This window comes from Petromyzon marinus, chromosome 28, assembly GCF_048934315.1.
Source record: "Petromyzon marinus isolate PM22_M1 ecotype Great Lakes invasive population chromosome 28, UKy_Petmar_22M1.pri1.0, whole genome shotgun sequence".
Lineage (NCBI taxonomy): Eukaryota > Metazoa > Chordata > Hyperoartia > Petromyzontiformes > Petromyzontidae > Petromyzon > Petromyzon marinus.
Window position 1 is genome coordinate 6,893,492 of NC_133694.1, and position 18,578 is coordinate 6,912,069.

Here is an 18,578-nt window from a genome sequence, read left to right on the forward strand (position 1 = left end):
GCGCAGCTCAGATGTGCCAATGGAACGCCAGTCTGAGCCATCATCTCTTACAGCCTCTTAGTTATACCCAGAGATACTATGCAGAGTGATTGTATGGAATGGGCGTATTATTTGTTATGGAGATTCTAAGCAAATCAAGCTGTGATGGAAAAGCAAAATAACAATTGCTTACGTTATATAATGTTTTATTCACGTTTCAAAATCATATATGAGCATAACTAGTAACGAACTGTCTTCTAAAGAGGTTGTTATCATTTGTAATCAGCATAAACCAAACAAGCTGAAATATTTTTACCACTCCTGACCTTGATAATCACTATATCGTCATTGTAATACTCTGTAGGATATGCAATCTCTCAAACGAATATGTTGGCCATGGTACTGTGGAGTTAAATCGTAAGCGATGATGGAATGAGATGTTTCAACGTATGTGTATGTATGTTGAAATTATTTCACATAAAGCAGTTCTAAATGCATTATTTTTAAATCTAGATTTAAGAGTGCATAGCTCCAAGTGGCTTCCTAATATTCACCTGGGCAGGTGAAGGAATAGGAGGTGCAATGCATCACTGAGTACGAACAGAACACCTTCTTGATTTCACCATCGCTATGCACAACATGTCGTGAATCAAACGTTGGAACTAAAATAAATAATAACAATGGAATGGCAGCCCAAGAAGCACAAAGTGTCTGAACTTGGGATCCACTGGGGAGACAAAACTATGAAATCAGGGAATGTGCAGGTACTTATTACATCGCAGAATGAGTGATGGATATGGCATGTGGAGGCCTTCACCCAGCAGTGGATTGATTGTGGCTGATGGTGATGATGCCAATTGAGTGGGTTTTTACTGTGTGATTGTTTTTAAGTGTGTAGGGCCTTCAAATGTATTGTACAACTCACTTTCACCCAAGCTATACGCACCAGCATTTGCAGAGAACTGTTTATTGTACTTGACATTCACAGCACAACCATTAAGCAAACACCGTCAATGACATTTCCAAAAGTACAATGCTGTAAATTTGAAATTGAAGCATGGAAGAAAAATAAATCAAGTATGTTTTACCGCCACCAAAATGTAAATGAACACGGTTGACAATAAAACTGCCTTAATAAAGTGTATACAGTAATGTACTCTCATAGGCAATGGTTTGGGAAATGGCACGTGTTTTCTGAAGAACGGCCATTGCTCAAAGACATTGCCTAAACTTTTTTTAAAGGCAGTCTTTTTGACGAAGGCGTTGTGTTTTTTGCTTATTGTGCTTTTTTGCACCACTGCCAAATGCAGTATCACCACATGATTTGTTTGACAACTCGATTACTACAGTATATCACCAAGAGAATCACACCTTTGCAGTCACGTATGATCAAGATAGTTTTAAACAGCCCATTTTTTGGTTTGTTATTACCAACTAGAGTTACTGAACACACGAATGAGAAAAACGGCCCACACGTATATTTGATCAACACAGCATGTAAATAATGATAGTTTGAAATTTTGTTCAGATTGAAATCTTGATTCAGAAGTCAAATTAATTGTCCAAATTATGTTGTTACAATGTATATATGATTTGCAGTTGTATGTTATATTTTTTATGCGTTATCATGTTGATCTCGGGTAAACTCGTATATTACATGGGAATGTCAATGTTCATATGTGAAAGCGGTTGCATTAAATGTGACCGGTGTGCCTAGTCGTCTTCTTTTTTGCAATATCTCTTTCGGTTGAAATTGCGGTAGCGTCGGTTGAAGTGGCTGCGAGCGAAGCACTCCACGGCAGCCTTGTCGCAGAGGCACGTGTGGACGTCGCACGGCGGTCCGCCACGGGCTGACGTGTCAAGAGAACAAAGAGAAGTGAATGGGCACCATTGATGTCGGTACCCTTTTGCCATAGCCACGTTGAAAGATGTGAAAGATAACAAACGCGTACGCACACACTTGTCAACCCAGACGGTTTACCCACATTCTTGTACAGGGAAATTGAGTTTAAAAGGTCACGTTTTTGTCTGTTTGTTTGTGTTTCTCCCTTGTGATGGGACTTTGTAGGATGAACGTTGGGATTTATAAGGACACGGGGTGACCAATAGTCTGAATTGGTCTGTGATAAGGCAGGGCATTGATAAGGGGTTGATAGGTATGCGTACGTGCCAATGGATACCATAGCAATGGCCACTGTTATCGACGTTGCGGCATGTAGCATGTTTGTTGCATGCGTGTAAAGACAAATGCGTCCGCGTCACTCACTGCAGCGTATGGCTTTTCCTCTGATGGAGAAATAATACGGGTCCCAATGCGGTGAGCAACTCATTTTGTAGACTTGCTCGTAGCATTTGGTGTGAGCTTGACAGCACCTGTGTGTAGACACACACAGCCAGACTTGCTAATGGATACTGACTGCATTAGCTGGATGGCTGTTAAGTATGTATGTGTGTTGGACATCTTTCGCACCGTACATAGCCGAGCCATGCTAATCAGAGGTGCGGGGGAAGGACAACAATCTAACACACAAAGCAGTTCTAAATAAATTGGTTTTCAATCTAGATTTCAAAGTGCACAGCGCCAGTAGCTTACTAAATATCTAAAGGAAGAGCGTTCCAGACGGCCGCAGAAGCGCATCTGAAAGCGCATAATGCAGTGACTGTCTTTGTTCGATGGCTAGCCACTGCAAGGATGGCTGGAGTTCGCATGTTATTTTATTCTCCTTGACGAGATCAGCGAGGTATTGTGATTCTTTTGTGGCAACCACTTGGTGTGTAATGAGTGCGACCTCGTAACATATTCGTTCGCAAACCGAAAAAAAGGGTGGAAAGGGAGTATAACGGAACTGTTATGCTCATGGGAAAATGCACAATGCACATCACCTGTCCACATCATCGACTGGTTTTCCATGACCGGTTGATAAACAGTTACAGCCGTAGCCGCTGTACTCTGCCGGATTTATTCTCACGACTTTCCAGATCATCCAAGCAAAGTTCCAGATGGCTCGTTTTTCTCTCTTATGCTCAATTTCCTGTCCTCTGGCAAGCAAAACTGCAAAACACAATACAAACACACGGTTGCGTACAATAATTGGAGCAGCTACCTTTTTAAATGCATGGTATACTCAATTTCAATATAATGTACTGCAAGTAGTAAGCAACTTGAGCCTAAATTGACGTGTGAATGAGGTATATATTTAGTTTGTGTTTTATTCGGGGTTGTATAGTTGTAATTCTGCTGGTAGTAGTGATTGGTGATGGTATAACTGACGTATTTTGTCCTGATTTAACATGCTGTTAATTACATCAGCTGATCGCCAATAACTGATGGTTAGGATGTATAATTTAAGCAGAAAGCGTTGTCTGAAAATCAACATTTGTAATAATGAAGGAAAAAGCAAGAGATGAAGAAAAAGCTCCTGCTATCAAAGTATACTTGCATGAGGAACTTGGAGAAGGTGCGCATACTAAAATACCTTGGAAGCACAATCATTGAAAATAGCAAATGTGAACAAGAGTTTAAGAGAATAATTGGATGGAACAAACTGGTTTTCTGAAACTGGGGTGCCGTGGTCGCGAGATGTTAACTCCCTCGCCTGGTATTAAGGAGGTGGTGGGTGTTACCTGGAAGCCTGTATATTTCGAGTGTCTTTCTCCCTAAGGTAATGTGGATTTTTCTCCGGCTCCTCCGGTTTTTCGCTCCACATCTAGAAATATTAGTTTAGAGTATTTTGCTGGTATTAATATCCACATGATAGCCCACTTCGTTGAGCTATCATTTGTGCCCAGGTCACTTCTGAAAAAGAACTATATAGCTCAGTGGGCCTTACCCGATAAAAAACAATTGTTTAGTTTAGTCTTACAAAAAGGGCAGAAGATTATTTGGGAGATAGCCTAAGAGGGTCAGCTGGAACATATGAAAAAAGTGTTTCTGCAAGGGGAAAATGGAAGGACAGAGGAGGTAGATGGATCAGTTGGTGGAAAAATGGGAGAAGTTGGATGGGAAACTCCATGAGAGATGCTGAAGTTCTCGAAAGATAGAAAGCACGATACGTAGATGGAAATATGTATCTTACCACTTGCAAGCAGAACAGCAGCGATTACCAGGACACGAGCCATTGCGCCTTCTTGATAATTTATTGCAGCCGTAGATCACCTCTGAGCACCTGTATTTCTGCTTCTTGTGCAGGACCAAACCAGTCTGGTGCTCAACACTCGAAAAGTTGCGTTTTTATATCATTATCTGCCTATCCTCTGTCCAATCAGAATTGGGCCTTCACCATGAAGCAGCCTATTATGTGCCCTGTAGGATTTGGGCCACAGAAGTTTCCGTGGGGTCACCTTTTTTTGTATCAAGACAAGAAACAAAGAGGATATAGATTAAAGGAACATCGTTTGCTCACACCTACGAGCTGACCTGAGATTCGACCAAATATATATTTTTTGGACAAGCTTCACTAATCAAAGGGTAATCCAAATTGAATCAATCATGTGCAAACTACTCAGATAACCACATTACAACTGACCCTCTCACAGTTTAGCTATCACCCTTTAACAGGTAATACCGCTTCCATTACCATTGTCCACTTACTCATGCAAAGGATTATCCAAAAACATCGATAACTCCACGTTTTATATTAAAGTGTTAAGTGAAAGCATGCTGTTATACAATTACAAATTTGTGAAAAGTGTATAAGAGCGATACATATTTACATATCCTTCAAAATCAATATCACCTGCTCACTAACACAGAAAAAGCCAATACTGCCATAATATTAGAACAATTGCATTATGAATACCACGTTAATCACAAATATCACCGTGGTGATAGCATATCTTGCTGATTTGGTCTTGTTTTTTTATATAATGTCCTTAATTCCATTCATTTTATTTCATGAAAATCATATTACGTGAGTTTTATAGCAACAAAAAAATTGCACCATTGGAAAAAGATATTACTGTTTTTGCTAGCCACTGTTTATACAAAAATCTAATCGCGAGGTCTTTGTGTAGGATTGACACTATTTTGTTTTCTCAGTGCTAGATAAAATGTGCTGACATTCAGGGCAGCTTATATAAATCTAAAATGTACATTTTAAATGTGTAATTAATTTGCCGTTTAAACACTCAAAATAAAATGGCTTATTGATGGATTAATTTAAAGGAACCAATGGACCAAAGAGAAGTTTGTAGTTCTTAATATAAAGTGTACATTTATTCTATTCATTAAGCTATTAGCAGTGCTATATTGATGCTGCTCAATTGATGACGATAATTATTATTATTATTGTATTAGAGTTTCTGCTGCTGCGAGACAGAACACATAGTATCCCGTCGTGTACAGCCTTGGTCTCCTTCTGTGCGTTCATTCAGTCGCTTGTGCTGCACATGGATGAGACGGGCAATGAAGATCATATTCCCCGAGAGGATGATCACCACGCACAAAGATTGATATATTTACTGAACAACAGAAGAATCAATCCACATCCCTCGTAATCCTATTATCAATGAGTGAATTGAGTTGGTATGCCACTTTCCTTAAACGTTATTCCCAAATGCAGCAATCATAATTTACAATTCAAATAATGCTGTTTACAGTAATGGTAAAATTTCCTTTTTTATTTTTTCACCTGCAAGGATTTCTATTCATTCCCAATATATTACACTATGTAACACAATTTTTCTTCCTGGGTAGTAAAGGTTATTTCGTCATTGCTTATGCCTAAAAAGTATAGAAAATGGCTATTATTCCCCACAAACTTTGCTTTTGTGACCAGGACATTGATATTTTGAAATTAACCTATTTTCAATTAAAAAACGGGCGAATTTGTGGTTTTTCGTTCACATAAAGTCAGAAAAAAAACATGAATCAAAATTAACATGTATTTATACTAAAATAATAATCATATTAAATTTAATAAAAAATGACTACTAAAGATTTAGAAGTGAGTAGTTTTTCGAGATTTAGGGTTATACTGTAAATCACTTTCACGAATCAGCTGCTAAATGTAGTCTCCCATCATGTTCTTGTTATACTGTCCTTGGTAGCGGCGTTCAAAGTCCAGTATATCCTGGTGGAAGCGCTCGCCTTGCTCGTCCAAGTACGCTCACATGTTCACCTTGAATTTATCAAGATGAGCACCAAGGATATGGACTTTGAGGGACATCCTACAGCCCATTATGCCGTAGTTCTTCGCCAGAGTCTCAACCAGCTCCACATAATTTTCGACCTTGTGATTATATTATATTCTTGGGTGTTTCGGTAAAGTCACGTAGATAGGTTCAAAGAAAATAAGAAAAATAACAAAAACTTCGACGTTTCGATCGCAACACAAGCGTTCGTCTGTGGTGTAGTTTTTTTGATATTTTGGAGACCCATCAGGAATGCCACCATTTTGAAGTCTCCGATGACCTCCCAGCCATACTCATTATACTTCAAGGCATCCAGCAAGGTTTTGATGCTATTAGAATCCTCTTTGAGGTGCACCGAGTGAGCCAGGGGAAGAGACGGGTACTTGTTACCATTACTGAGCAGCACGGCTTTGAGGCTCCTGGATGAGCTGTCAATGAAGAAGCACCATTCATTCTGGTTACAGACGATTCCGATTGCCTCAAACAGACTGGTCACATTGTGGCAGAAGCAGAGCCCATCTTGATGGGGGAAGAAGCAGCAAAAAGGTTGGTGACGCTTCCTCTGATCTGCGATTTGCACATTTTCATCCAACAAGTTCCACTGCTTGAGCCTAGACGTCAAAAGCTCGGAATTGGACTTAGTGAGACCAAGATCTCTGATAAAGTCATTGAGGTCTTTATGGTTGGGGTAGAACGGATTTCTCTCCTCACCTCCACCTCTGAAATTGTCATCTGGCTCTACAACATCTTCCTCGCTCTGCGACTTGCTGCTCTCTTCTAAAGACGGCTGCTCTCTCTCTGGAGGAGTGGGTACAGGGAGCTTATGGCAGTATGGCACTGGGGCGATGGATGCGTGATAGCAGGTGCATTCTTGCCAGTCGAACGTTTGGAAGGGTCCACCATACTGAAGTAGCAGTTGCTTGATTGGTGAGTGGGTTCCCGTCAAATTCTTGGGATAACGAACTTCATGGCTCTCTTTTCCCCTCTGTACCATCCCACAAAAATACATTTATTTCACCCATGACTAATGTGTAAGAGATTCTCACAACATTTTTCATATTTACTACTATAATGAGCCAAGAATGTCTGTGTGTCCCACGCGTAAGGTCACTCCACGTCGGCCAGCCCCCCTCATTAATAATCATGAACAGGTGATGTCCTCCAAATGGACACCCCCACCATTAATAATAATTAGCGGGTGACGTCACTCTACATGAGGGGGGCGAGGCACCTCCTCCCCCCTCCTGCATCAACTTACAACCCTCACTACAAAGGCAGAACCCTCACATCACGCGATCGCCGTGACGCTATAGAGACATAGAAGTTAAAAGGACGTCATGATGAATAAGGGATTATAACCTTAAAATGAAATAATTCTGTTTCACCGCGGCCTTAGAAATTGCACACGAATTGATGCAATTAATGTGTTGTCGCAGTCTGATTTTCGCTTGCAAGTTTAAAATTTACTAAAAAACACCCGTGCTTGGACGGGCAAAAGGCTAGTATGATATATTTTTTTCAATAACATTGAAAATTGTAAAACATTTAAAAATTAAACCCTTTTACAATAGTAATTTTTTTACATTTCATAACATTAGATTCCGATCAACAAATGTCCATCTTTCCTTCCAGAGTATTTTTGCATTGCTCGCAGGTGAAATGAGGTGCCCAGGGTTTGTTTTGATCCCCGACAGGCATGCCGAAATATGCCGTGTAGGCCTCACACTTCTTAGCAGATGCTTCCACAGAGTACTTTTTCGCTCTTGTCTTGATAAATTGGCTGCAGACAGCAAAATGCGTCTGCCAGATGTTTGCAGCCTCTTGATGCCATCTCGTAAAAAAATGTAGATTTGTATCCACTTAGGCAGCTGGAACGAAACTGACCTGGTGGGCTTATGACCCCTGTATTTATACTACTATTTATATTACTGGAAAGTTGTAGAATGTTCTAGAAGTTACTCCAAGTTTTCTCAGCACTGAATCTATCTGGAATGTTCTGGAAAATAGGTACATTTCAAAATATCACTGTCCTGGTCACAAAAGCAAAGTTTGTGGGGAATAATAGCCATTTTCTGTACTTTTTTAAGGCATAAGCAATTAGGAGATAACACAAACTACCCAGGAACAAAAATTACATGAAAAAAATTGTTACATAGTCTTATCATACAGTGAGACAATATACCACCTGCAATCAACGCAACAGCTGCAGTCAACAACACGCAAGCCATCATTGCCTCCACTTCAGAACCAATGCCACCTTCAGATGACCGCTGACAAGATAGCTGGGGGGAGGGGGTGGTACCAACAACAAGAGGCTTGACGAACCAGGATTGGATTAACCCGACGCTCTGAAAACCCTTGTTTATTCACCTCACATCCCCAAACGTGGCACTCCCTCAGCATACACCCATCTGCTGGCCCACCCTGCCCATCCTCGAAGCACGGACAGCAACACCTTCACTCGATCGACTTGTCCAGATCCAGACAAATGGATGAAAAGGCGTTACTGTGGTGATGCTTGACTGACCCTTCTGAAAACACCTTTAAACAAAGCAGGAATGTTGATGAAGTTTGTAACGTTTGCATCGTTTTCACTGCACAAGCACAATTTGTTGTTGTTATTGGCAGTGCCATGTCAATGGGTAAGGGCTGCCAATGTTCAACGTGGAAGTTCTTTGACACTGTTGTTCTTGGTTTGATTTAGTCTATGTCAAAACAAACCAGAGATGACCACCGATGTTATGAGGCACTGGTGATGTGATGATGGGAAATGCAAACTCGCCTTAAAGTGATGATCATCCACATGAACACACTACTCTTCTAAGTTCAGAATCAATATTTCAAGTGTGTCACTAAAATTAATTTATTCACGCAATATATGTTGTTCTGCCTCACGCCAGGTATGCGGGTGTGCGTACACAGGAATTTCCTGATATGGTGTTGAGTTTGGTCACGTGACCAGGAAGTTACGATTTAAGATTCTCAAAGCCATGTGGCAGGGTGTCAGCCATTACACAGAGTACAAAATGGAGGCACAAATAGCGTCTCGGTGAAGACAGGTGCATCTGTTCATTGTGGGACTTTCAGAAGCATTGTCTGTAAGTTCGTTTAGGTTCTTATAATACTGGGAATGCTGTTATAATGTTAGGATTGCCGTTATAATGCTGCAAATGCCTTTATAATGCTGTTAAACTGTTATTATAAATATGAGGCAAAGTTAACAACGAAGCCTGCCACTTGCATTATTGTGAATCTTACTTGTAGTTGGATAAGTCGAGCCAGACTTGTACCCATGTAACTTTAATGCGATCTTGAGAGCAAGGATGAAGAAGTTTCTCATCCACAGTTCAGTGTTATGTGCAGCGCTGTACATTTAGGCTACAGTATGGTGAGTACACGATGGACAGTTTGACAAATTTTCAAGTTTGTCATAAACTACATTTTCAACATGTGTAGTGACAGGGAATGTGTCACTATGGCACATAGCGCTGGTTACTGGCACAGAGGGGTTCGGCAGTAGCCCTGTCTGCCAGCAGGAGGTCAGGAGACGGGAAAAAGTGACGTGAGGCAAGGGGACAGAGGGAACGCGAGGCAAGGGTGATAGAGGGGACCTGTGGCAAAGCCCGGGAACCTTCTAGTGAGTTCTAGAAGGGGGCGTGGCGAAGGCGGAGGGGGCCATACTAGGTTGATTAAAGGGGGACCCCGAGCGACGGTTGGTAGCTGTTGGTCAGGCAGCCTGTTAGCTGTACAGACCGTAATGTAGTTGCCTCTCATACCTGTGAGGGCTGTAATAAATATAGTGCCTCCTACTGTTGTGTCTACGAGTCAGTCCCTACACATATATCAATTTAACAGTGCTCAGACAGCTAATGACTCCGTTGGACTACTGATAGCTCTTCTCCACTGCACAACAGCCATCGTGGGCAATATCGGGACTGCCTGGTGTGACTCGAGGCATCACCTTGGTTTTTTTTTTCCCACTGCAGAACCAAGGCCATGCCACTGACATCACATGCAATGGATTATTTTAAAATAATAATGATATCGCAAATTTATTAACCTTGCCTTGCTAACCCCCCCCTCCCCACCCCCCGAGCCACATTGAGAAGTATTGCGAGGTCAGAGTTTCACGGTTTGCTTCTGGATGAAATAGCCAGTGGAAAGCCACCTCTAGTGTGGAATCTTGTGCTGGTGCCGCTGAGATGTGTAAGTAGAACACCAGTGTGAGCCATCACACTGGCGTTCCACTTACTCTGCATAGTATCTATACCCATAGATACTATGCAGAGTGACTGTATGGAATTGGTGTATTATCGGTCACGGAAATTCTAAGCAAATCAATCAAGATGTGTTGGAAAAGCAGAATAACAGTTTTAATTGCTTACGTTATGTAAACTTTTATCAACTTTTCAAAATCCTATAAGAGCATAACTAGTAATGAACTCTCTTCTAAATAGGTTATCAGTTGTAATCAGCATACACCAAACAGGCTGAAATATTTTTTTACCACTCCTAAGCTTGATAATCACTATATCATAATTGGAATACTCTGTAGGGTATACAATCTCTCAAACAAATATGTTGGCCATGGTACTGTAGAGTTAAATTGTAAGCGATGATGGAATGCGATATTTCAACGTATGTGTATGTTTGTTGAAATTATTTCACATAAAGCAGTTCTAAAGAAATGATTTTTAAATCTAGATTTAAGAGTGCATAGCCCCCAGTGGCTTCCTAATATTCACCGAACAGAACACCTTGATCTCACCATAGCTATGCACAACATGTCGTGAATCAAACGTTGAACTATAAGAAATAATAACGGAATGGCAGCCCAAGGAGCACAAAGTGTCTGAGCTGTGGATCTACTTGGTAGACGAAACTATGAAATCAGGTAATGTGCAGGTACTTATTACATCGCAGAATGAGTGATGGATATGGCATGTGGAGGCCTTCATCCAGCAGTGGATTGATTGTGGCTGATGGTGATGATGCCAATCGAGTAGATTTTTACTGTGTGATTTTTTTAATTGTGACTTTTCTGCGCACAGTTATCATTTGTAGGGTCTTCAAATGTATTGCACAACTCCTTTCACCCAAGTTATACGCACCAGCATTTGATTAGAACTGTTTATTGTATTTGACATTCACAGCACAACCATTAAGCCCACACCGTCAATGACATCATTTCCCAAAATACAATGCTGTAAATTTGAAATTTAGACATGGAAGAAAAAGAAATCAGCAAGTATGTTTAACCGTCACCAAAAGGTAAATGAACACGGTTGACAATAAAACAACCTTAATAAAGTGTATACAGTAATGTACTGTGATAGGCTATGGTTTGGGAAATGGCACGTGTTCTCTGAAGAACGGCCATTGCCCAAAGACATTTCCTAAACTTTTTTAAAGGCAGTGTTTTTGACGAAGGCGTGTTGTTTCTTTGCTAATTGAGTATTTTTGCCCCACTGCCAAATGCGGTATCATCACACAATTTGACAACTGGATTACTAGAGAATATAACCAAGAGAATCACACCTTTGCAGTCACGTATGATCAAGATAGTTTTAAACAGCCCATTTTTTGGTTTGTTATTACCAACTAGAGTTACTGAACACACGAATGAGGAAAACGGCCCACACGTATATTTGATCAACACAGCATGTAAATAATCATTGTTTGAATTTAGTTGAGATTGAAATCTTGATTCAGAAGTCAAATTAAGTCTAAATAATGTTGTTACAATGTATATATGATTTGCAGTTGTATGTAATATTTTTTTATACGTTATCATGTTGATCTCGGGTAAACTCGTATATTACATGGGAATGTCACTGTTCATATGTGAAAGCGGTTGCATTAAATGTGACCGGTGTGCCTAGTCGTCTTCTTTTTTGCAATATCTCTTTCGGTTGAAATTGCGGTAGCGTCGGTTGAAGTGGCTGCGAGCGAAGCACTCCACGGCAGCCTTGTCGCAGAGGCACGTGTGGACGTCGCACGGCGGTCCGCCACGGGCTGACGTGTCAAGAGAACAAAGAGAAGTGAATGGGCACCATTGATGTCGGTAACCCTCGGCCATAGCCACGTTGAAAGATGCCAAAGAGAACAAACGCGTACGCACACACCTGTCAACCCATACGGTTTACCCGCATTCTTGTGCAGGGAAACTGAGTTTTAAAAAGTCATGTTTTTGTCTATTTGTGTTTCTCCCTTGTGATGGGACGTTGTAGGATGAACGTTGAGATTTATAAAGGGCACGGAGTGACCAATATAGTCTAAATTGGTCTGTAAGGGGTTGATATGTATGTAGTGGTGAGTGTACGAGGAGTGGTGAGTGTAGTAGTGAGTGTCTATTTGTGTTTCTCCATTGTGATGGGACTTTGTAGGATGAACGTTGAGATTTATAAGGACACGGGGTGACCAATAGCCTCAATTGGTCTATAGTAAGGTAAGGCACTGATAAGGGGTTTATAGGTATGCGTACATGCCAATGGACACAATAGCAATGGCCAATGTTATCGATGTTGCAATGCGGCATGTAGCATGTGTGTTGCATGCGTGTAAGACAAATGCATCCGCGTCACTCACTGCAGCGTATGGCTTTTCCTCTGATGGAGAAATAATACGGGTCCCAATCCGGTGAGCAACTCATTTTGTTGACTTGCTCGTAGCATTTGGTGTGAGCTTGACAGCACCTGTGTGTAGACACACACAGCCAGAATTGCTAATGGATACTGACTGCATTAGCTGGCTGGCTGTTAAGTATGTATGTGTGTTGGAAGTCTTTCGCACCGTACATAGCCGAGCCATGCTAATCTGAGGTGCGGGGGAAGGACAACAATCTAACACACAAAGCAGTTCTAAATAAATTGGTTTTCAATCTACATTTCAAAGTGCACAGCGCCAGTAGCTTACTAAATATCTAAAGGAAGAGCGTTCCAGACGGCCGCAGAAGCGCATCTGAAAGCGCATAATGCAGTGACTGTCTTTGTTCGATGGCTAGCCACTGCAAGGATGGCTGGAGTTCGCATACTGTTTTATGCTCCTTGACGAGATCAGCGAGGTATTGTGATTCTTTTGTGGCAACCACTTGGTGTGTAATGAGTGCGACCTCGTAACGTATTCGTTCGCAAACCGAAAAAAAGGGTGGAAAGGGAGTATAACGGAACTGTTATGCTCATGGGAAAATGCACAATGCACATCACCTGTCCACATCATCGACTGGTTTTCCATGACCGGTTGATAAACAGTTACAGCCGTAGCCGCTGTACTCTGCCGGATTTATTCCCACGACTTTCCAGATCATCCAAGCAAAGTTCCAGATGGCTCGTTTTTCTCTCTTATGCTCAATTTCCTGTCCTCTGGCAAGCAACACTGCAAAACACAATACAAAAACACGGTTGTGTACAATAACTGGAGCAGCTACCTTTTAAAATGCATGGTATACTCAATTTCAATATAATGTACTGCAAGTAGTAAGCAACTTGAGCCTAAATTGACGTGTGAATGAGGTATATATTTAGTTTGTGTTTTATTCGGGGTTGTATAGTTGTAATTCTGCTGGTAGTAGTGATTGGTGATGGTATAACTGACGTATTTTGTCCTGATTTAACATGCTGTTAATTATATCAGCTGATCGCCAATAACTGATGGTTAGGATGTATAATTTAAGCAGAAAGCGTTGTCTGAAAATCAACATTTGTAATAATGAAGGCAAAAGCAAGAGATGAAGAAAAAGCCCCTGCTATCAAAGTATACTTGCATGAGGAACTTGGAGAAGGTGTACATACTAAAATACCTTGGAAGCACAATCATTGAAAATAGCAAATGTGAACAAGAGTTTAAGAGAATAATTGGATGGAACAAACTGGTTTTCTGAAACTGGGGTGCCGTGGTCGCGAGATGTTAACTCCCTCGCCTGGTATTAAGGAGGTGGTGGGTGTTACCTGGAAGCCTGTATATTTGGAGTGTCTTTCTCCCTAAGGTAATGTGGATTTTTCTCCGGCTCCTCCGGTTTTTCGCTCCACATCTAGAAATATTAGTTTAGAGTATTTTGCTGGTATAAATATCCACATGATAGCCCACTTCGTTGAGCTATCATTTGTGCCCAGGTCACTTCTGAAAAAGAACTATATAGCTCAGTGGGCCTTACCCAATAAAAAGAATTGTTTAGTTTAGTCTTACAAAAAGGGCAGAAGATTATTTGGGAGATAGCCTAAGAGGGTCAGCTGGAACATATGAAAAATGTGTTTCTGCAAGGGGAAAATGGAAGGACAGAGGAGGTGGATGAATCAGATGGTGGAAAAATGGGAGAAGTTGGATGGGAAACTCCATGAGAGATGCTGAAGTTCTCGAAAGATAGAAAGCACTATACGTAGATGGAAACATGTATCTTACCACTTGCAAGCAGAACAGCAGCGATTACCAGGACACGAGCCATTGCGCCTTCTTGATAATTTATTGCAGCCGTAGATCACCTCTGAGCACCTGTATTTCTGCTTCTTGTGCAGGACCAAACCAGTCTGGTGCTCAACACTCGAAAAGTTGCGTTTTTATATCATTATCTGCCTATCCTCTGTCCAATCAGAATTGGGCCTTCACCATGAAGCAGCCTATTATGTGCCCTGTAGGATTTGGGCCACAGAAGTTTCCGTGGGGTCACCTTTTTTTAGATCAAGACAAGAAAAAAAGAGGATATAGATTAAAGGAACATCGTTTGCTCACACCTACGAGCTGACCTGAGATTCGACCAAATATATATTTTTTGGACAAGCTTCACTAATCAAAGGGTAATCGAACTTTAATCAATCATGTGCAAACTACTCAGATAACCACATTACAACTGACCCTCTCACAGTTTAGCTATCACCCTTTAACAGGTAATACCGCTTCCATGAACATTGTCCACTTACTCATGCAAAGGATTATCCAAAAACATCGATAACTCTACGTTTTATATTAAAGTATTAAGTAAAATCATGCTGTTATACAATTACAAATTTGTGAAAAGTGTATAAGAGAGATACATATTTACATATCCTGCTCACAAACAGAAAAAGGCAATACTGCGATAATATTTGAATAATTGCATTATGAACACCACGTTAATCACAAATATCACCGTGGTGATAGCATATCTTGCTGATTTGGTCTTGTTTTTTATATAATGTCCTTAATATCATTCATTTTATTCCATGAAAATCATATTGCGTGAGTTTTATAGCAACAAAAAAATTGCACCATTGCAAAAAGATATTACTGTTTTTGCTAGCCAATGTTTATACAAAAGTCTAATCGCGAGGTCTTTGTGTAGGATTGACACTATTTTGTTTTCTCAGTGCTAGATAAAATGTGCTGACATTCAGGGCAGCTTATATAAATCTAAAATGTACATTTTAAATGTGTAATTCATTTGCCGTTTAAACACTCAAAATAAAATGGCTTTGTGATGGATTAATTTTAAGGAACCAATGGACCACAGAGAAGTTTGTAGTTCTTAATATAAAGTGTACATTTATTCTATTCATTAAGCTATCAGCAGTGCTATATTGATGCTGCTGAATTGATGATGATAATTATTATTATTGTATTTGAGTTTCTGCTGCTGCGAGACAGAACACATAGTATCCCGTCGTGTACAGCCTTGGTCTCCTTCTGTGCGTTCATTCAGTCGCTTGTGCTGCACATGGATGAGACGAGCAATGAAGATCATATTCCCAGAGAGGATGATCACCACGCACAAAGATTGCTATATTTACTGAAGAACAGTAGAATCAATCCACATCCCTCGTATTCCTATTATTAATGAGTGAATTAAGTTGGTATGCCACTTTCCTTAAACATTATTCCCAAATGCAGAAATAATTTACAATTCAAATAATGCTGTGTACAGTAATGGTAAAATTTCCATTTTAAATTATTTCACCTGCAAGCATTTCTATTCATTCCCAGTATATAAATAACTTTTAAGAGAGGGTTGTTTTGTTCCATTACACTATGTAACACAATTTTTGTTCCTGGGTAGTAAAGGTTATTTCGTCATTGCTTATGCCTAAAAAGTATAGAAAATGGCTATTATTCCCCACAAACTTTGCTTTTGTGACCAGGACAGTGATATTTTGAAATTTACCTATTTTCAATTAAAAATGGGCGAATTTTTGTCTTTTCGTTCACATAAAGTCAGAAAAAAAACATGAATCAAAATTAACATGTATTTATACTAAAATAATTATATTAAATTTAATCAAAAATGACTACAAAAGATTTAGAAGTGAGTAGTTTTCGAGATTTACGATTATACTGTAAATCACTTCCACGAATCAGCCCCTAAATGTAGACTCCCATTATGTTCTCGTTATACTGTCCTTCAAAGTCCAGTATATCCTGGTGGAAGCGCTCGCCTTGCTCCTCTGAGTAGACTCCCATGTTCTCCTTGAATTTATCAAGATGAGCACTAAGGATATGGACTTTGAGGGACATCCTACAGCCCATTGTGCCATAGTTCTTCGCCAGAGTCTCAATCAGCTCCACATAATTTTCGACCTTGTGATTACATTATTTTCTTGGGTGTTTCGGTAAAGTCACATAGATAGGTTCAAAGAAAATAAGAAAAATAACACAAAATTTCGACGTTTCGATCGCAACACAAGCGGTTGTCTGTGTTGTAGTTTTTTGTTATTTTGGAGACCCATCAGGAATGCCACCATTTTGAAGTCTCCGATGACGTCCCAGCCATACTCATTATACTTCAAGGCATCCAGCAAGGTTTTGATGCTGTTAGAATCCTCTTTGAGGTTCACCGAGTAAGCCAGGGGAAGAGACAGGTACTTGTTACCATTATGGAGCAGCACGGCTTTGAGGCTCCTGGATGAGCTGTCAATGAAGAAGCACCATTCAATCTGGTTACAGGCGATTCCAATTGCCTCAAACAGACTGGTCACATTGTGGCAGAAGCTGAGCCCATCTTGACGGGTGAAGAAGCGGCAAAAAGGTTGGTGACGCTTCCTCTGATCTGCGACTTGCACATTTTCATCCAACAAGTTCCACTGCTTGAGCCTAGACGTCAAAAGCTTGGCATTGGTCTTGGTGAGACCAAGATCTCTGATAAAGTCATTGAGGTCTTTTTGGTTGGGGTATAACGGATTTCTCTCCTCAACTTCACCTCTTAAATTGTCATCTGGATCTACAACGTCTTCCTCGCTCTCCGACTTGCAGCTCTCTTCTAAAGACGGCTGCTCTCTCTCTGGAGGAGTGGGTACAGGGAGCTTATGGCAGTGTGGCACTGGGGCGATGGATGCGTGATAGCAGGTGCATTCTTGCCAGTCGAACGTTTGGAAGGGTCCACCATACTGAAGTAGCAGTTGCTTGATTGGTGAGTGGGTTCCCGTCAAATTCTTGGGATAACGAACTTCATGGCTCTCTTTTCCCCTCTGTACCATCCCACAAAAATACATTTATTTCACCCATGACTAATGTGTAAGAGATTCTCACAACATTTTTCATATTTACTACTATAATGAGCCAAGAATGTCTGTGTGTCCCACGCGTAAGGTCACTCCACGTCGGCAAGCCTCCCTCATTAATAATCATGAACAGGTGATGTCCTCCAAATGGACACCCCCACCATTAATAATAATTAGCGGGTGATGTCACTCTACATGAGGGGGGCGAGGTACCTCCTCCCCCCTCCTGCATCAACTTACAACCCTCACTACAAAGGCAGAACCCTCACATCACGCGATCGCCGTAACGCTATAGAGACATAGAAGTTAAAAGGACGTCATGATGAATAAGGGATTATAACCTTAAAATGAAACAATTCTGTTTCACCGCGGCCTTAGAAATTGCACACGAATTGATGCAATTAATATCTTGTCGCAGTCTGATTTTCGCTTGCAAGTTTCAAATGTACTGAAAAACACCCGTACTTGGACGGGCAAAAGGCTAGTATGATATATTTTTTCAATAACATTGAAAATTGTAAAACATTTAAAAAATAAAAAACTTTTACAATAATACTTTTTTAACATTTCATAACATTAGATTCCGATCAACAAATGTCCATCTTTCCTTCCAAAGTATTTTTGCATTGCTCGCAGGTGAAATGAGGTGCCCAGGGTTTGTCTTGATCCCCGACAGGTATGCCGAAATATGCCTTGTAGACCTCACACATCTTAGCAGATGCTTCCACAGAGTACTTTTTCGCTCTTGTCTTGAAAAATTGGCCGCAGACATAGCAAAATGCACCTGCCGGATGCTTGCAGCCTCTTGATGCCATCTCGTAAAAAATGTAGATTTGTATCCACTTAGGCAGCTGGAACGAAACTGAAATGGTGGGCTTATGACCCCTGTATTTATACTACTATTTATATTACTGGAAAGTTGTAGAATGTTCTAGAAGTTACTCCAAGTTTTCTCAGCACTGAATCTATCTGGAATGTTCTGGAAAATAGGTAAATTTCAAAATA

General features: G+C 40.6%; 2 long non-coding RNA genes across 2 annotated transcripts; both read right to left on the bottom strand.

Annotated features, from left to right (window-relative positions):
- Nucleotides 1-928: 928 nt before the first annotated feature.
- On the bottom strand, nt 929-3,835 carry LOC116946826 (uncharacterized). The gene is made up of 3 exons (XR_012945509.1): nt 2,863-3,835; nt 2,246-2,352; nt 929-1,829 (listed from the first exon to the last, which is right to left on the bottom strand). It is a non-coding gene; the product is annotated as an uncharacterized LOC116946826 (long non-coding RNA).
- A 7,271-nt stretch (nt 3,836-11,106) lies between these two features.
- LOC116946827 (uncharacterized) lies at nt 11,107-13,547 on the bottom strand. Its single transcript, XR_012945510.1, has 3 exons — nt 13,317-13,547; nt 12,700-12,806; nt 11,107-12,126 (listed from the first exon to the last, which is right to left on the bottom strand). It is a non-coding gene; the product is annotated as an uncharacterized LOC116946827 (long non-coding RNA).
- Between the last annotated feature and the right edge of the window lie 5,031 nt (nt 13,548-18,578).